A 22,314-nucleotide genomic window follows, 5' to 3' on the forward strand; every position below is an offset into this window, starting at 1 on the left:
CCTTTTTAAGATTTCATATCTCTATAATATCGCTTCTATTGAAGTTACATCACAAAATATATAAGACAAAAAATCTGACCAGGATACGTCAATAATTAAATGTGAACCCAGCCTAATTTATCGGTGGGTGGGTTATTGTCAAAAATGTGATAAAGTATCTAACTGGCAAGTATAATTTGCTCAATTGCCCTTCAAACCGAAACGCATGTGTAGCAAAAGAACAGTAAGCTACATATATATAGCCTTTCCTAAAAATTGACTAAAATTACCTTTCAAGTTGTGAATATCAATATATCAATCAATTTAAGTATATGAATACGTCTGATATGATATGTCTTATGTATTCGAAGGTCTCGTCAGTCTAGTGGCTAGTTTATAAGGCTAGTATCAACCTAGTCGGATCAATAATAAATTACATAAGTTTTCAGTCGAATTTCAGTAACAGATCAATACGTAAACATCATTAAGTACAATCATCAGATCGGGAATGGACGTCGTAACTAAAATAGATTAAAATAATCATTACGAATACGAAACTGCGGATGCCGAGACACTTCGAGTTTTTTTTTTAATAAAGTTGTATACTTACATTTGCTTCACAAAATGTTTACAATAATATTATGTACTTTCACAATAATATTAATCTTTTGAAAAAAAAAACGGTGAAAATCATTGTATCGACACGAGGAGGGAAGGTAAACTACACACACCTAATTCCGACTTCGCAAAGTTAACACATCCTTCCTGGGGCACGATGTTCTATAATATTTTTCTACAGTTATTTTTAACTCGGTATATTAAACAATTTAAATCTTATATTACTCAGTACAAGATTATATTAATGGTAATTGATGATTCTCAGTAAAATATACCCGATTTTGTTCTTCTTAAAAAAAATCCCAGTTAAATGGTAGCTGGGAAAATTCTACTATTTTAAAATGATTACAATTCGTTCCCAATCCTATTGGGATCACCATACCGCAATCGAATCAATGTTTTAATAGAATAAGAAACGGCTACCGGCCCCAACGAGTAGTTTCAATTCAATTACGATGAAATGTTTTTTTTTAGTAGCATTGCCTCTTTGACATTACTTCGACGATTACACATCTCGCTACGCACGTGTTGTTTTTCACGTGTAGCGAATTTCACGTGTTTTGTTATTATTTTCAGTCTGCTTCCAAGAATTCCATTTAAAAGGAATTAATGGATCACTTCAACTTAAGTGTAAAGTTAAAGTTACGAGTGAGTTATAACAGAGTATCGCTGCTGAGGATATTTTGAATTTAGAAATGTTGCTTTACTTTCTAGTTTTCAATATAAACGAGCTAAAGATTTACTAATGCAGTTTTATTCATAAAAAATATAATATTCTTGTTGCATTTCTTATCATATACCAGTGAAATTTTAGAACACCAAGTGAAAGGGTTAGAGGACTACTTCTTAGAGGTCAAAGTTAACATAATAAACGATTTGCCTTTATGCTTTCTACCACTAAATAAATTAATAATATACTGTACTACGTTGCTGTACTATGTATACACATAAATCTTCTGTACGTATGTGTGTATGTATGATGTGACCTTAGTTGGATCCGGTAGATAGTGCTGTAATAGGGAAGTAAATAAAAGTTTTATTTCACCCGGGCGAAGTCGGCACAGACAGCTGGTATCTAATAAAAAAAACGTTTAGTGTACTGTATAATATAACAATTATATACAATTGAAGATAAACAAAGGCGGTTTCGTGGCTTAGCGATCTCTTTGACCTGGCGTAGGACTACTTAGTAACAGCGATTTGGAAATGCACACCTTATAACCTATTCCAATCGAAGAAAAGGTTAAGTTAAACCACCTTAGATTTGTATATTCCATATGATTCGCTTATAGCTCTGCCATATTATGAACTACAGACAGTTCTTGATTGATGTATCTTTAGATAAACCGAGTTCCGATAACAGCTATGCCGACAATAAGCGCCATTTTTTCGCGAATCCATAATGCAATATCAAAGATTATTCAAGATCTCGTTCGATGATATCGCATTCAATGTCAACGTTGTTTATTTTGCTTTGCTTCACTTGCGGTTGGAATAGGCTAATCGCAATAACACAGTATTGAAAATAAGTATTAATAATGCAAATTCTAATTAGGTATATTCCACTTTTTTATATTATATTTTACCTTTTTTGAAGAACAAGATGGCGTAGTTTAGCACTAGCAGTCAACCTCTATACAATTCAGAAATATTTAATTTAATTGAAATAACGCAAAAATGAATTATACACGTAAAAATATAAATATAATCAATTGAATATTTAGAAAACAAAATATATGTTAGCAAAATATGTTATAAAAAAAGCAAGAGAAAAATATGAGTAAAAGTAAAAAAAAACAATAATCTTATGGAACATTTATGTGAAAATGACAACGCGAGAACGAGAGCCTTTCTAATATTTATATTTGTTATTTAATATTGTTCACTATGAAGCTTATCTCCCGAACATTATCGGGGAAGTACCCGTTCAAACAGTTTCGCTGCGAACGCCATATTAAAGTGTTTAAGTGTCATATTATATTGTACGATATATCGTATGTATACGGACCGCCTACTGGTGTGGAAATCTTAGTTTCCCTACAGACTGCTATATACATATATGTATGTTTAATATTTTTTGTTTTACTTGTTGCCCGTCTTGACTTCTAACGAGTGGTCAAATTACAAAAAGACTGATACGTTGTTACATCTCCCATATCCTTTAAAGTTAAAATTTCCAAATATTCGAATATCCTTTCCCGGCGAAAATAAACATATTCCAAAATTAACCTTTCGACTCGGAAGTTTTGGGCTGCCCATTGTTTACTCAGTCAGGAAAAACGATTTTAAATATAGATAGTATTACAATAAACTCCGATTTTAACGGGATTGTTTTTAGTCGTTTTAAATCTCAATATTTTGTTTACAATTCAGAGTATTGCTGTTTAGCGGTAATATGTGATGTGTGGGTGGTACCTATCAAGCCCTACCACCAAGTGGGTCATACTCATTTAAGAAAAAAGCACCTTTTAAAATAGAGCATATAATTTTACGCGCAAACATATCTATTCTGTACATATTTTTAATTTTGTTAATCTCATTATAACTTTTAAAAATAAGTAAATGAAAGAACAAGTTAAGCGTAAAATAAATAATAATAATAATAAATATAGTGCTCTCTTTCTCTTTCTTCCAACGTCATATCTTGCATCTCACTCATGTAACGCAATGATCTAACCATGCGACCAGATGCGTCCTTATTAATTTACCCTCAATTCTCGTCCACCTATCGATTATTATCGAATCGCGGCCTAAGAAGTTTAACTTCAAAAACTAAATACCTACTTACGTGATTTATTTTTAAGAATGTTATGTCATTTATTATATAAATTGAAGTCATTAAAATGCTTATTTTCCGTTCACATTTCATAAGCACGTGATTTTTTTTGTTTAAGCACATAATTGCAAAATTAAAAAAATATATGTTTCAATATTTCGATATAAAGCACCTTCTTGATAAGAAAAACAAATATAATGCGTAGGAATAAAGTTTAACTGTGTGAGTACTCAAGCATGTAGGTAGGTACATCCGCAGGACTATGACGTCACACGTCACGTGTGCCGCCCGAAACGTGACAGCGACTGATCCAACGAAAACAAGTTTCTTGATTGAATAATTTATGTCATACGTAAGATCTGTAGAGCTGAGATTCGATTTAGACATACATTATTTGTAAATTAGAATTTACTCCTTATAAACTTTGTCGACCGACCACGTCAGATTACCTGTATATATATACATATACCAATGTACATACAGCATTGAATACATAAAAGAACACGAGTGATCAGGGGTTGTTGGATATCCTGCTGGGACAAAGTTCCTTTCGGTATATATTTCGAAATGGTAATTAAATCGTAATGACTAATTTTAGTAATACATGTTTGTTAGAAAAGATGAATAATATATATATATATATATATATATATATATATATATATATATATAAATAACATTCATTTCAGACGTCATGTACTATTATACACATTCAAAAGTGTAGTGGCGGTCAAAGTAATACATTTTTTGGCCTAGAGCTGTCATTAGCCAAGTGTCTGGAGTGCTAACTACCAAAAACCACTTAAAATAGTTTAAAGTGTTCAATTTAAAAATTATTTAAATGACAACTAAATATTAAAAAAATCCAAACAATTACCTGCATGCACCTAAAGCCACCAATAATTCAACTTACATCCGCGCGCCCTTATGATAAGCGATATTTTTAAGCTTGTTCTATTTGCAACGTTCGAGTAAAGCAATTCTATATCGACGATTTTTCCTTGTTGCACATACTCCACAAATTATTTCGACGATTTTTTTTTAATTTAGATTATGCACGATGATAGATTGTTTTACCGTAGTCCTTGCGTCTCAACGGAGCGATTACGACTGATTTAAGAAACATTGAAGTACCCGTGACCTGTTAAAGGAGATGAGGTCTTTCGCAAAAGAAAATGTAGCAAGTGCCAAAACGATTTTTAATTTAGAAATTTTTAAACGATATATATTCAAAAGAAAATCGATAATGGCTGCCCTTGATTATGTATAAATATTTAGAGTGTAAATAAAATAAAAATGTTATTCATTAGACGACTTCGTGATTTTCTTTTATCGAGTTTTTTTTTTTATTATTTTATGCTACTGGCCAATGACATATAAAAAAATATATCTATTTAAATTAGTATGTAGTTATAAGTACAGTATTTTATTTTTATGTTTATATTGAATACTGGATTATTTCTGCAAAATGAAGTTTGCACATACACATAGTGAGCTATTTCAGCAATTAAATTCATCGTCATAATATGTTTTAGCAATTTTTTGACACACCAATTTCTTTCCAAGTCTCAAAACATCTCGTCGTCTCGTTTTTACTACTAAAAAAAATTCAATAGGCTCTGACTGACTGACTGACAATAGTAACATCGGTTTTAGAAAGCGTGTTACACACACGTCGTCTTAATGTATCCTTAAATGAAACTCGTCTCGTCGTATCTAACAATTCTTTTATGTGCGTATTCAATGACGTATCTAGACCAAACATAATTATTATGCGTCTAAAACAAGTTGCATATTAATAACTCTAATTGACAAACACATTAGCATTCGAGTCAGTTGAATTTAACAATAATGTGGATTACATAACAGATAGATTACAAATATATGCTGGTGTCATATTAAAAACTTGACTAAACGGCATGAAACCAACTGTTCCGTGATTTTATCCCATTATCCAAAAAAGGATGAGCGTAATATTGTATAGTATATACTAACAATCAAATTGGAGTGCTATATCTTGTATTCAAAGAAATATTTATACACAACTTTATATAATACAAAAATATAGATGAAGTCGCTGCACGCGCCTTCAGTCAGTACACGTGACAGAAGTGAAACCTTTTTGCGTCATAAAAGAATTCACTCGAACTCGACCTTGAAATTGCCCTCACAACGCGACCAAATAAGTTTTACTTCAATAATATGGAGTATTACAATTTAATTTAATAAGCGAAATTCTACATATAAAACTTATAACATATTAAGGTTTAAATTAATATCGATCTAATAACATAAAACTATCTATTTATTTAACTTTTGTTCATCAAGATCGCCTACTAATTTATTGAAATACGTTTTAAAAATTTTATTACATTAATTTGCGATCTAATATCCCCACATCTCTATTTAAGGGAATTAAATCATCTTATGTCAATCCGTCTGTTGATTATTGGCACTCTTACTTATGTGGATGAAATTCTCGATCTAGATTAGTGATTCCCAAAGTGGTCCAGGTGGACCAGTGGACAGGGGTCCACGGGAGACTTGCTGGGGGTCTACGTAGGCGTGAGTAAACAATGGGGGTCCATAATATATTAATGGGGGTCAACGAAAATGTATCTGCTTTTGATAGTAAAGAGCAAAAATGTAAGCATAGTTTTTATAAGGGCCTACCTACATTGTTTTAAGTATCTAACTAAGCAGATAATATTTTAATAAGGCAAGCGACTGTTACTTGTCCAAACTTGCGTATTCGGTATTACGTACAATTTCGTGTACATACTTGCAAAGCGCTATCCGCCCGACAATGCTTAATGGTTGTTCAGACATGAACTTGATCACCACTATAAATACTTGATGCCAAAGGTAGCTTTTTTTTTCCCTTCATCAGTTTGAGAGAATCACTAACAAATTCATAGATTTTAATTGCTGAAATACTCGTAGGGTTACTAAGGATAGAATTAAAAGCACCATATTGAACAAATTTAAATTTAGTTCATATTTTAGTGTTTCTCTCAAACTGTGGTTGCGGACACATGCCAATAGGTGGTCCACGAGAAAAATAAGTTTTGGAACTACTGATCTAGATAAACATACGTACTAGATTGATTTATTAATCCGCCCGTTAGTTGATCAGGCAGGTTCCGGTCCATCTCATTAGTGTATTTTTGTCTCGTCTGACAATGACAAAAAATCGAAGGCGTAATATGCACTGTGTGATTGCATTATTGTAAACTCAGGTTATAAAACCTTATGTTTTATAACTTATTATACATTACATTTTAAGTAAGCGATCCTTTATAATTTGATCCTCATTAATTTGCTGACATCATATTTAAAAGGTAGAAACTACGCATTTTCATATCTCTTGTCGTATGGAATCGGTATTATTTTTCTTCATTCTTTTGTAATTCCCTATTACACAATGTTATGAACAGAAAACGCTTCTTTACAAAACGAAATATCGTTTATATTTAATTTTGTTCAATCAAATCTTGAATAATTTGATATAAAAATGGGACGGATGAAAAATACTTTTATATAATAGTATTGTTAACGTGAACAGAACTCTGACGAAGATCGTGTCACGTTATTTAATTTAAAAGGAACAAGCCCGTGTCTACTTACTGCTGCCATAATAATCATATCGCGCTGTCAAAGATATAATAATAAAAGTTAAATTACAAGTACTTTTAAATTCTACATTTAGTTAGATAGGAAAATTTAAAGATGTTCCATTTTTGAAAATATTATGTAAAATTTACACACGTAAAATGGTTGAAAATAATAATGAAAAAAAAAAACTAATATTTACAATTTTTGCAAATAAAATAATATTTACATCACACAATAATAAAACAACGTAGTTAAAAAGTAAAATAGTATATAAGTATAGTAAAATAGGGAAAAGTATAAAACAAATATGTCTTAAGAGCTATTTTGATATTTTTTTTCGTATGGTCTCACTCAAACATCCTATTTATATTCAAATATAGTATAATATCGTCTTAAATCGTAGTATAAAAGTATTCTACCCTATTGTAAACGTGCCTTTTGATCAAAAAAGAAGGGCTCGACTCAATACTCACACGTCACCATTGCCAATCGTAAGAAGCAATAAAATAAAGGCGTTGATAAAATCATGAACAGTAAACACAGCGAGCATCACGTGAGTGGTTTTTTGAGGTCAGGCGGATGCGATAACGTCAAGAACAAAACGCTAGGCGTTGTGAGAAATTCAAAATTTATTTTGATTAATTCATTACAAATTAATAAAAAAAAAATGTTTTGGGTGCACGTCCGAAAACCTTATACTTCAGATTGATCTGAATTTCGGTATAATATTGCAGACAAATATTTTCAAAGTCAAATCTAGAAAATATATTTGTGATTTTCACGTTTATAGTAATAAATACTGATCTTAGAGGAAAATATATCCTAAAATAGTTTTGGCCTTGCGAAGATAATTTTTTTTTACTAAAACAATAGCCGTTTCTTAGAAAATGCTTATGCTCAAATGGCTTTCTGGAACTTTGATGATTTTTTTACTTAATAATATTATTTCTACCTAATAATAATATAATTAATGCATTTATATCAATAATAATCCATGTAAATATGATACCACCATCATCATCACTAGTAGATTACTTTCGTCACATAGATTGAAAAGAAAATGAAAGGCAGAATAAATATAGGCAGGCGCAGCGCGGCATGGTGAGACACGTGCTCAGAAGTCACGTTGCGGAACACGAAGCGCCGCGTACCGAACGCTCAAATGCCGTTTTTGTGACGTAATCAATATGATAACGGCCATATTATAAACCCCGACACATACGGCTAAATCCACCGAATTCACATATGAGACAGGATATTCATGAATATTGCGCAAAGGTTTTAACGTATCATACCACGTACCAATATATGTTTTATAATATATACATAATAAAAACATATATCAGTACGTGTTTGCACCATTTACGTAATATTGGTTATTTTATTTCATTGTATTTTTGTAACAATGTATTGTTGTTGATGGTTAGGTGTGAATCAAAATAGTATTTATAATCTACGACATTAAAAAATAAACTTAATGTACATCTATGGCTTTAATGAAATCAATATACTGAAATATTAGTAGCATATTAATTAGAGATTATATAAGGCACTAATATTGTCATTTGGTATTCTTGTAATATATAAAAACTTAAAGATCGAAAAATGGTAACACGCGATACTTCCAAACTTGAAACTATAATTTAATATATATGTACAATATATACAATACAATGAAGTAATCTTTTTTAAAATTCTTAAAAAATATAGTTAAAATATGCAAACATAATTTATTCAAATGTTTTCGATTGAGTAAAACCAACCGCACGAGATAAAATTTTCCACAAACGTAGGTAAACGATTTGAAGCTTTCGAAAGTTCTTATAAAAAGTTGTTACTCTCCTTTACTTACATACTTTACTTTATACTACTATGATTTGCTTTAACATTTAATTCTTAATTAAATAAATATAATGTAATTTTTATGTTTTATGCCATGACTTGAAACAAAAGAAGAAGCTCCAAAATTTTTGCATTATTTATATGTATGAACATAATATGTATCTGTATGTATGTATATTATACATTTATTCATATACTAGTGGTGGGCCGATAGTTTTCGTATTTCGACATAATAATTCGAATTCAAAAAAGTTGTCTCGATGCTCGTTGATACAGTTATCTAATCGTACGATCGTTTTTTATAAATATAGGTATATTTTAGTTGCCTCCACTGGTGACAGGACAGTGAAGCTCATGAAATTGTCGCACAAAGGAACGGAAAAGCAATTCGATGGGGAACTGCTGCTAGCATACTAAGGAAGCATCACTAACTTCACGAAAGATTATCAATAACCGAGAAATTATCAATAACCTGTAATTCCGTTTTCTTACTCGAATTAAGGGAAAATATTAAAACGTTCGACCTTTTCCGTCCACAAAATATTTTTCGCTGTGTTAAAGCTAATGACGTAATTTTTTTTATAATATACATGGGTAGGCGGACGAGCAAATGGACCACCTGATGGTAAGTAGAAATTTGAACCATTCCAATGCGCCACCAATGTTTGGAGCTAAGATGTTATGTCACTTGTGCCTGTAGTTACACTAGCTCACTCACCCTTCAAACCGGAACACAACAATACTGAGTACTGCTGCTTGGTGGTAGAATATCTAATGAGTGGGTGATACCTACCCAGACGGGCTTACACAAAGCCAATTGGAGGTAGATCAAGTGAAATGCAATGCAATGCACGGTCTACACGAAGTTAGTATACACTGTCCAAAGCAGGTGCCTTGTGGTCCTATAGTGACTTTTAATAATCGCAAACACCATACGGGTGGTTACGGGTGTTTACGGTTTGCTATTGACATATTTTGGAGTCTATAAGTTTAAGACGTTAAACATATATTAAAAAGGACGCGAGTCGCGACAGGTTCAAAAATCACACTAATTGCCCTTGACCCAGGCCAACTCAGCTTCAAGTGAAATCTGGCCCTGCCGCCCTGACAAAAAAGGGTAGAAAGTTCATATTCAGATCTTGCTTGACTAAATCTAACAATAATTGCCGAATCCGAAACGACTATAATCTACATAATCATGCATATTTTTTCATTTCTGTCTTGAATGTAGGTATGTTTGTCTGTGGTAATCTTTAAAATTTATACAATTTATAAATGTTATTGTAAATATTAAATTGCATTAATATAGGTTGTATTCTAAGTTACCTTTTTTAAATAAAGTAGACTTGGGATTATGCTACTTTTTCTTCTATTACGCCACGTTACACTATTAGAAGCGATAGTCTTATCATAATCCTATGATTCACGAATTACGGTAACTCATATGTTATTGTATTAATATTTATCATATGATGTTGTTTTTCTTTGACCTGTACTAGTATTATAAATACACTTTCACGGTTAAACAATTGAATCGATTGTGATAAAATTTGGCATATCTGCGTCCTTGGGGTTCAAGCATGTATCGTGTCAACTTTATACAATTTTTTTTTCGCCCTTTGAGGGGGATTATCTTGGGGATTTTGGTTTGTCTTGGATTTGGAGCATTTTCGTCACAACGTAACGAAATTCCGCGAATCTTGGACGAAACCGCATTTGTAAATGCTAATTTATAAACGTTTAATTTTGTTTGTAGTTGTTTTTTATTTATTATTTATTTATTTATTTAATTGGAGAACATACAACCGTTGATAAACAAAAATAACAAATACTTAATAACTATTAGGCCAATAACAGTTCTCACATATAACATTAAAGAGACTGAGAATAGGAAAATAATATTAAAAAAAAAAAACAAAAATGATAACAACAATACATATAAAACTATGTGTCTGTAATAAAAAAAAAGCCAGTGAGACCACAAGTTAAAAAATTACTATGTCTTTGCAAACATTTCTATCATGTATCGCTTAACATTATGCTTTCTACAGAAAACATCAAAATCTTCACAAACTTCGACAAGCTCATTAAGACTAGTAGACGCTCTTATCAGAAAATAATTCTGCGTATAATTTGTCTTAGGACATGCAGTAGGGGCTGACGACGTCGATTTATGGTTTTAGGTGTTATCATATTAAGCTTGCCCAAAAGATCTGTGCAGTCAATGCGGCTATTTAATATATTTACAAGGAAGGTAATAGCAGCGGTCCTTCGACGGACATTTAGTGGGAGCAGATGAATCCGTTTACACGTTTGTTCATGTTTCAATAGGTAGGTGAAATTTATATCTAATAAAATTCACAATTTTTTTCTGAATCGTCTCCAGTCTATTTACATAATCCTGGTAACGTGGGTTCCATACCTGTGACGCATACTCTAGGTGGGTCCGAACGTATGAGCAATATAGGATTTTTATTGATTTCATATGATGGAAAGGTTTGGACATACGAATAATGAATCCCAAAGCCTTATAAGCTTTAGTGACTATGGAATCAATATGCTCACTGAATAAAAGTTTAAAGTCATGAATAACTCCCAAATCTCGCATAGAATTCGTTCTTTGTAAGTTAGTTGACAACATAGAATAAGATGATATATTATACCTCTTAGTTTTTCGTGTATAAGAGGTAAAAAAATATTTTGATACATTCAAATTTATCTTATTCAAAGTGCAATAATCCTCTAGCCTTGACAAATCCGATTGAAGCTGTGACTGATGGATTGGATCGTTGACAACACGGAAAATTTTCAAATCATCAGCAAATAGAAGATGATGTGAATTTAAGAAGCAAGACTCAATGTCGTTGATAAAAATAATAAATAATAAAGGACCCAATATTGATCCTTGGGGAACTCCAGAAGGAATAAGACACGGAGAAGATTCATAACCATTCAACACAACAGTTTGTGTTATTTTGTCCACATAAGAGCTAAACCATCTAAAGAGATCACCACGTATACCAACATCAAATAATTTCTGCAGTAGTAACAAGTGATCAATTCGGTCGAACGCTTTGCTAAAGTCGGTATAAATCATGTCAACTTGCTCTCTGTTTTCCATATGTTCGGTCAGAAAATCATTGATTAATAGCAAGTTAGACGTGGTAGACCTTCCACGGAGAAAACCATGCTGTTGAGGGCTAAATGAGGAACGAAGTGAGTCATAAACTTCGTCATAAATTATTCGTTCAAATTCGTTTATATTAAACATAATTTGGATATTGGTCTGTAATTGTCAACAATCTTCTTATTTCCCTTCTTCAAAATAGGAGTGATAAAGGCAGATTTCCATAAAGCAGGTACAACACCCTCTTCCAGACTTTTACGGAAAAGAAAAGCAATAGGGGCTTTGATAGATTGAGCACAACGTATTAAAAAGATAGCTGGGAGACCATCGGGATCAGCAGACTTGTAGAGGTCTAACCTAAGCAAGTGTTTTTCCACTGTGGAATCGTTTATTTCAATGTGACTTAGGTCGGCAATTTGCATGGAGCCATTATTGCGACAACAAGCCGAATTTGGATGTTGATTGTCTATAGGAGTTGACGAAAAACTGTTAAAGAAGTAATTTGAGAAAAGTTCAACTATTCCTTGTCCCGAGTCGCTTTCCACATTACCGTAACTCAGTTTTTGTCCTTAATATATTTACAAAAGTTTTTTGGATTCGTTGCAATAGAACTTTCAATCCTGGATATGTAGACTTTGTAGCATTTGCGCTCAACAACTTTTGCCCTAGACCGCAAAAGTTCAAAGGAATGTTTATCGCTTAGGTTACCATAAGTTTTAATTTTTTTTAAATATTTATATTTATATCTCTTTAATTATTTTAATGAGTGCCGATGTATACCAAGGTGAGTAAAAAGTGTAGCTTTGAGTGGAATATACTTGTTAATTAAATCAAAAATTACACTATAGAAGTATGCACAAGCCTCTTCGACATTCATTGCACAGAAAGCACTCAACCAGGGGTGATTTTTGATGCAGGTATTTATTTTGCTATAATCGCCTTTATGGTAAAGAATACTAGGACGGAATTGAGGACTTAAGGATTCAAGTTTTGGAGATGGTATAGTAAGACGAGTCAATAGAGACTTGTGGTATGGATCTTCTGGAACCAACGAATTTAAACAGTGTGAAACGTCGGTAACTATATTATCCAAATTACAAAAGACTAGGTGAAGAATCCGGTTATGGCTATTGCGAATAGCATTATGCTGCAATAAATTGCACATCTCCAATGTGTCAACTAAATGAAAATACATTGGGTTAGGGGAAAATTTAGGGACTAGACCAGTTTGAGACTCAATCCATTCGATATCACTCATGTTGAAGTCTCCTACTATTAAAAAATAATCAATTGGACGCTCCATCATGGCACCCGATAATTTACTGAGAAAGTTATACAGTTGGTCTTGAAAAGTATTGCCTCGGTTTTCATTACAGAGATAGACGCAACAAATATACAATCTCAAACTTGAATTTGGTTGTTTTATAGTTACCCATAAGTCCTCAGCGCTAGAGTGCCATTGGGGTGTGGCTTCAGCCGACAACCCTTTAGTAACAGCTATCAGAACTCCACCTCCTCTAGTTTGAGAAGTTCTATTGAGGTTCCTGTCACGCCTCCAGACCAAGTACCTACCACCAAAAAGCTCACCATCATAAAAACTGTCAGTCAACCATGTTTCAGTAAGCAAAACAATATCGTAACTATTCAGCAACAAATTCCTTGAGAACTCGTCGGTCTTCGTGCGCAAACCTCTAACATTCTGATAAAAAATACTAATATTACCCATTGTTTTTAAAACAACATCTTTTTATCAGAGATAGTTTATAGTATATAAATAAATATGCCGAAGACTGGTTCAAGTTAACAACAAAGAAAACATCACAAAGGAAAGCAATGACATAAGCAAGTTTAATAGTACTAATTAAATTCACGGAATAAAATCAGGTACGCGAAGCGAAGTAGAAAAAATAATTAAGTTGACAACATACAGCAACATAAAACAGCGCGTAGTGTAATGGCAACCAAGCACAATCTCCCAAACAAATACGTCAACAAGATTAAGATGTTTCCCCCAACAAAACAGATCCCCGCAGTACGCTTTTCTACTTACTTGCAAATTCGAATTGTTTACAAAAACATAGACAGTGGTAACAGTATTTAAAACGGGATATTTACCATGTTTTTTAATTTTATTTGGTGGAGCTCGATATTTCGACATTATCTACGAATGTCTTGTTCACGAGTCTCGTGATGTCGAATAATAATAATGTCGAAATATCGAGCTCCACCAAATAAAAATAAAAAACATGGTAAATATCCCGTTTTAAATACTGTTAGTAATAAAAAATAACCATGTTAATTTAAAATCATATATAGACAGTGGTACTCAATATTCGGCTATCAAATACATTTTCCACAGAAAATAATTCATGATTTATCTTAAAATTAACAAAAAAGGTAAAATTTTCACATATATAAACACTGGTAAATAACAGACAACTGCAAAAAGGGTTGAGAGAAAAAAAAGTACTTAAAGAATGATTAACTTCTTTGGAATTTGGAAAAATCGGCCTCAATGCGGATCCGAAACGGCTTAGAAGTGGAGTTTCACTTCTATATTCATAGTTATAAAAATGCTGGTAGTTATAGTTAATATTAATAGGTGATAGACTCACGAGTAGTCTAACTATGATTCAGTATAATTAAATATACGACATTACCAGGTTAGTAGTATACTACTGGTTATTAAAATTATTATAAACGTTAAATTTATATTGCTAGACGCATAAATTGCATTTAAACATAACCTAGGCCAACAGCCAAGATCATTTCTGCTTGTAATATATCTTTGGCTTAGAAATCTAAGGTCAACATGTATAATATAGTCACGTCTGTATCGAGACTGACTCAGTATGCTATACTGTAATGAAACTTATCTCCTTTGAATAAAGTACAAATTCAAATGACAAAACGGGGTACCTAATACGCAGTGACTAGGGTTTGAAGTATCAAACTCGGGTATCGATATCAATTTAACTCGGATAACTGTCGATAATACTAAAATTTAAATACTTTTAATTACTTAATATTTTATAGACTAGGAATTTAAAACTTGCTTTTATGAGAGACATAACGAAACCATCTATTGAATATAATATTATGAAAAGCTTGATGCTAAGCATACAATTATAAAAAAATCTCTGACCTCATCTCCAAATCAGGACATGAGCGTATGATTTTAAGCATTCTCTACCTGCAAAAACGTCAACCAACCAAAAAACCAGAAAAGCAACCAAAAAAGTCAGCTTTGTTTATGATAAAGTCCAATTGCTTCATAAGTCCTTTGCGATATGATGTTCGCCAGCTTAAAAATTACCTTTAGCAGTCACTACTAATAAAGGAATAAGTCTATTAATTACACCGAGAGACACTAAAACCGAAACATAATACTTAGCTTGGCTTGAGAAAAATTGAGGGAGTAAGTAGCTCTCTCAGACGAACCTGAACGAAGCCCTACCCTAAGAGAAGTCATGAAAATATACAAGTAACATAGGTTTGCGAACTCATATAAAATTTCTTTTACAAACAACAAAAGAATATGAACTTAATAAGAAACCATTGAAAAAAATATATAAGAAATTAACAGTAAAATTATTTATTTACATTTAGTCAAATGACCGTTTAATTGATTTTCATGAAGTTTTAAAAGGCTATGGCTAATTTAAAGGCAAAATCGCGTATCAATTCCTGATAATTCAGGTTCGTGTTCTGATGTGAATTTCGAGTTTAAAGGTTATCACAATCGCGTTGTGATTGCTTCCATATTAAGCTCAGATGTTGAAAAACGAGGGGCTTTATAAATTTGACGCATTTTCCGTTTATATATGCAGACTGTTGATATGAGACAGTAGATCCCACATACGTGACCAAATAATGTTTTCCTCATTTGAAATAGGGATATTTCGTGCAATGGATAAAATAAACACCCGAGCGACTTATAATTTGGCAAACAATGTTTGATCATATTAATATAATAGTCTTATGTGTTACTCTGGTATAAGAACATTTCTTAGAATTTTTAACTACTAGAAAAATTACAGCAAAAGTTTGGATTTATAAAATAATCTCGAAGAAACTTTGCTCATAGATCAAAAGACCAGTGACGATGGTGATTGAGAGGAAGTTGGCTATATGAACTCGACTATACAAACCGTTAACATCAAAAATCATCAAGATTGATTTGGTCTCGAAATATTTAACAGTACAGTTGCTTGAGGTCTCGTGACGGAACCAAGAATATTAAATATTAAAGCTATCGTGAAGTTTAATGATATAAAAACTCTATTTATTTATTTTTAACTAATTCCCTTAATTAAATCTATAGACCCTATTTTGTACGTTTTTCGATCAAATAAGATTTAAAAATTATTATTATTTATGTATTTAAAGTAAATTATTTTGAAAATTAAAAATAAGCTGTTTAATACACTTAACTATAACTAATATAAGCTTGTAATGTTTAATTAAACGTATTAATGTGTTTATAAACACGTGATTCTATTTTGATGTTCAGCCAAGCTATCGTCGGCTACACGTGTCTGTGTCTAATCTTTGACATTGAAAAGGACAATGACCATACGCAAGGTTTCTGAAACCGTGTTTAATAAATGGGCTTGATTTTTATAATTATTTGCCAACAGGGTCGCCATGTCTATTCACTCGAATAGTTCAGTTTTTAATAAAAAATGTAATACCGGAAAATAAAGCAACATGAAGACCGGTTTTCATGGATACGCTACTCCGAGGTCCCGGGTTCGATTCCCGGCCGAGTCGATGTAGTAAAAGTTCATTAGTTTTCTACGTTATCTTGGGTCTGGGTATTTGTGGTACCGTCGTTACTTCTGATTTTCCATAACACAAGTGCTTTAGCTACTTATATTGGGATCAGAGTAATGTATATGATGTTTTCCAATATTTATTTATTTATTTATTTATAAAGCTTGTGTTTTTTTTATCTTTTGGAAATAAGTAGTTACATTTGCATAGGTCGCTACTTTTATTTAAATCTCAAAGACCACGAAGTTTAAAGATTAATTATGTAATTTAAAAGTATTATGCAGTAGTAATTATAAAGGTATTAATAAATAAATACATATTTTTAACATACAATCTGTCCTTAAACCTTTTCACTTCTGAGTTCTGACAGTGTCCGATGTATCCGGTATTTTTGTGTAGATTCTGGTAATCCTATTTCAGCCATCCGCCCCGGCATTGCGCGGACATAATTAAGAGTATTTCCCGGGATATGTTTTCCAAATACAGAATAAATAAATATAATCAACCAATCAGTATAAGTGATTTCTTAATCCATTTATAACATATACATATGGTTAAAAAAAACAAATAGTGATTAATTTCTATAAACTATGTAATTGATAAATGCCATTATTTAAAAAGATCGTGACTGCTGATATAATGATTGATATCATTACTCTCCATTATTCGCTTTTTAATCTGTTATTGCGTCATTCAATTTGAAAAAAGAATTTTGAATTGCTGTATCACGATAAGTAAAGGAAATTAAGGAATATATAGATATTTTTCGGATACACTTAAAGTACAACTAAAGTCAAATCTCTGGTTTGCATTTTAAGCTAGAGATGTATCATTTTAAGAATACGGTTAATTGTAAAATAGTTATTCGCTTGCATTTAAGATTGATACAGGTTATTGTAACGTATTATTGTGACGTATTAGATAAGCATGAAGTCTTAATTAACTTTTTAATGGCAAATATTCCATTGAATATGAATATCCGGTGCTGAATACTAAACATAAAATGAATCTCTAGTTTTTGATGCAAACTTTGTAATCAGCACTGATCCATCTCTGATTCTAGAAATCTAAAATAAGCTATGGCAGCCATTTTGTTAAAAAGGCAGCCATTTTGTTTTTAGGCGTTACACGCATCCCAGTTTTTAATTTAAGTTGTTTTTAGTCGATCTAAAAAAGAGGGTTATAGGTCCTCGATCGCTGCGTTGATTATGAACAAATTTGTTAAAACATTTTAATTATTATGTTTATATCGAGGATCACCCGTGGGAAAAAACGAATAATTAAGAGATTCGGAACTTATAACTCGATATTTTCACCGATTGTAAATTGATTTTAATTAAACTTTTGTAATGGATAGACATTTAAAAAGTAGGTTAAATTGAAAAACGGTTTTCAGGTGAAGTTTTAAAGCAGGCAATTTTTTATACGAATTTTAATTTTTGATTAATAATATTATAACAATAAAGAAATAATTATCGAAAATTTAACACTGTTTAATATTAATATATATCGTTATCGATCTATTCAATAAATTAAATTGTATCGATGTAATAAAATCACAGCTCAAATACATTCGGATTAGATTTAGCAATACATTCGTATGCATAGCATTATATAAGTGTGTAAACTACTAATAACTAGACACGAACACAAAACCGTTGAATCATTTTGCTAATGTAACTGCGGCGCACGTTCACATAAATGTTTTAAATACGACATTCCTACATCCGTCTGTCTCATGCTTATTGGGAACATTTGTGTTTGGAAGCATGTGACGTTTAATGGAGGTATGATCGTTTTTATTAACACAAAAAAATCACTTATATTTATTTTTAATTGGCCAAGGTTACTAAATACATCAAGAAACAAAACGTCCCAGGCCCCAAATCGATGTCAGAGATAGTTAATATTTCTCACTTTGCTAATGTCAATGAACGGTGGTGACCACGTACTATCAAGTGGCCAAGTTGCCAGGCTACCTACCACATTTTAAATGAACACAATAATTGAACGGAATTTTTCTTTGACGATTAATACTAACGTAACTACGTCACTGCAATAACGTAATATAGTCAACACCTACAACAATTTGTAAAATACTATTTGTATTTCAGAATCAGTACATTTAGCAAACGAAATTATTTTAATCACAATACAGTGTATCGTCGTGACTATCAAAACAGGTGTAAAATTATCATTAATTGTTGATTTAATAATAATAATGCACGTGTCAGCACAGACGTCATAAATATTGCAACACATGTATTTCCAGCATAATTAAAGACACAAATCACTCTTAAAAGGAAAACCTTGATATATTTTTTAACTTTGTACGTTGCTTACATTTTTTTATTGCCTACATGCTACATGTTTTTTTTTGTTTTGCACGATTAATAATAATAATTATTATTTATTTATTTATTTAAACGTAATATTGAACAAAAACAAGATGTGAACGATAATAATTGCGATAGTATAAAAATGTGGTGCAGTTATTAACACCCGCCAACAAAGCGACATTGTTCTATTATTTACACACACTTAAATTGCACATATTTGTACAAAAAAAAATTTACCAAAAACAAAAAAAATCTATATAAATAGTAACATCGATTTCGCCAAAATAATTGTAAGAATGAAGTTATATTACAATTAGTGTATGTACTTAAATTAATAAGTTACATAATTAATGAAATAAAATAATATAACATTAGTTGTAAAAATAACAATACTAAAATAATAATAATAACAATAATAAAGTAAATTGAAAACAAATACAGAACCATATATTTAATTATTGTGTTGTAATATTTAATTATAGGAAAAGGAAAGGAAAGGTAGGGGATCATCAGATTATAGGTTTAATTAAGTTTTCAGTCTCATCCTAAGATTAGGAAGCCAGTTACTTAGTTTTATTTTACATTGAAAAAGGTTTAGTGAATAAATATTTGTCTTTATTTATTTTATTGTACAGCACTGAACTGAGGTAGACGTATTGTTTGCCTGTCCAGGAGGATACACGTGACATAGTCTTGCAAACACGATCAGCTCTACGCTTATTCTGAGCAAGTCTAGGATCGAAGGACATATGCGTATGCTTCCGCAGAATTGTCAATAGTACATAAACTTGACGCACAGTATGCACCTTGTATTAAGTGTGAGCGATAAACATAATGTGAAATTACATTGTTACATTAATATTTAAACGTTTTTTCGAAAAATCACCGTCTTAGGTATATTAGATTACAGAATGTAGAAAATCCCTAGCCGGTAATCAGGTATCGAGTCAGGCGATATGAACGTGAGCGCTGTGACAATGCAGTTGTGTGCGTAAGTTCAAGCGCGTGCGATTATAGCAATGCATTGTGTAAGTGTGCGTGCGGTCACGTTTCGCGCGGCGTGTGGAGGCCGGCGCTATGCGCGTGCAGCGCTCTCCGGCCCCGCATCACGTGTTCAGTTATTCTTGCCTTGCGCTTTCGCCACAAATCGCACAACAACGTAGTGCGGTGCGCATATTATGTTTATATAAATCGATAGTTTTATGTTAATATAAGTATTAATTGTTCCATCACTATTTCGATAATAGGTGTAGTATTTGATGGTCACGGAAATCGATTATTACTAGATTAAATCTCTAAATTATCTGTTATTATATATATGTATGGGCTTTTATTCGATCAATGCGTTTGAATAAAAAAATCAAATTACTAAGTATTTTAAAAACCTATTAACTTTATTCTTTGTAGCAACACTTTTTTATCTATAATTAGGTATAGAATGATTAACAATTCTTAAAGTAGCTATGTCTATGGGCAGTAGTGACCACTAACCATCAAGTGGCCCAACATACCGCCAACCAACATGACATAAAAAAGCGAAGCAGTAACTATAAACATCAATAAATACAGTAAAAACAACCATGTAAAATCTGACGCGGTGTAACCGCTAGTTATAGTTTTATTTTGATCTATACAAATATTATAAAGAGGTAAAGTTTGTTTGTTTGTATATAGGGGATAACGTCCGAAAGTAATCCAATCCAATTCTAATTTCTTTTCAGTGCTAGAAAGCTACAGTATTCCTTAGTGCAATACGGTATAGGTTATATTTATACTATTTTATTTTACTGTATCCGTGAACAGCCGCGGGTCGCTAATGGTCATAAAAATAAGAGAGAACTTCAGGAACTACCAGTCAGATTTTAATATTTTTCATAATTAATTGAGGCTGGATTTATTAACGAAAAGTATTATTTTGCTAATAGCTAAAAGGAACAAAATTTGCTATACAAGGAGTTTTGGATTTGTATTCGCAGAATATAGTATGAACAGTTTTGCTTTCTAGTCACATAATGTCGACAAACATCGGAAAAATTTCATTAACGTACTTGCTATCAAGCTATCAATTATATTTGACAAGTTTTTTTGTGTTGTTTTTTCTATAGTCCTAAATCGTAATAAGGCTGCAGATTAAGATATCTTGGTCCCAAAGCCCGGGCGAATAAAAATGTATTGTGGTTTTCTCAGTTGCAGTGCCAAATTTGTAGTTGACAGTGCTTACGATAACGTAACTATATTTGTAATCATGAATTAACATCGTTAACAATATAATTACTGAAATGTAATGGTATAATTTAATTAATTATATTTTTTATTACTTTACCGATATTTTTTAACAAAAGTTCATGACATTATACAGTTGATATTTTACAAGTCATTTGTAACAAAATCTTACACAAAATACTATTTATTTGGATTTAGCGTGTTTTATCTTTCATTGGTCTCTATCTCCTCATATCATGTCCTTAGTAGTATTCTGGACTCTTCATACGCTTTACTCCTCTCTATAAAAAAAACCCAATCAAGATTTTATAAGTAAGAATATTTAGTTGCCGCCCATGACTTTTCTCACATTTTATAGTTTAGTTATTAGGTATTAGGCATAAAAAGCCTATGCATGGGCCTTAGAGATCAAGCTGGCTTTATACCAAATTCGGTTAAGTGATTTAGCAACAGACAGACAGACCGAAAGAATTAGTTTTACTTATTTATTTATAATATTAGTATAGGAGCATAGATTACAAGTTTATTAAATTATGGATATCGCAATATTTAAAAGTTGAGTTTGAAAACATAAATTGTATCAAAATTGTTTTGTTTCCTTATCGTCTATATTTTTTATTATGAAATTAAGATATAAGTGAAAAGAAACGTAAAGACAATAAATTGTAAGTCTGTGTGTTCCTATTAATGAGGTTGTGAATTTAATGCGTTTTAATTTTAATTATATTTATTTTAAAAAGACAGGCAACTTATTTAATGTAGAATGTATTTTTTTTACAAAACAATAAGTACTTTAAGTTTAATTTATTAGACCTTCAGAATTAAATAACCGTCTCCAGATATTTAAATACCAATATTCACATTTTAAACTCAATTGAGAAAAATAATAATCGACAACTTTACAGACAACAGTATTATTAAAAAAATAAGTCAGAAATCAACGACAAGCGTATTGTACATAAAACGAATATGACGTGATCTTAGAGCGAGTGACCTGATTTACCAAATGACATCAATGT

At 31.6% G+C, this 22,314-nt stretch overlaps 1 protein-coding gene across 6 annotated transcripts in view; it reads right to left on the reverse strand.

Moving 5' to 3' along the window:
• Cwo (clockwork orange) overlaps window positions 1-22,314 on the reverse strand; it is a 34,014-nt gene that overhangs the window by 10,390 nt on the left and 1,310 nt on the right. The window lies entirely within an intron of this gene.

Source organism: Vanessa tameamea, chromosome 6 (genome assembly GCF_037043105.1).
Source record: "Vanessa tameamea isolate UH-Manoa-2023 chromosome 6, ilVanTame1 primary haplotype, whole genome shotgun sequence".
In the NCBI taxonomy this organism is placed as follows: Eukaryota; Metazoa; Arthropoda; class Insecta; order Lepidoptera; family Nymphalidae; genus Vanessa; species Vanessa tameamea.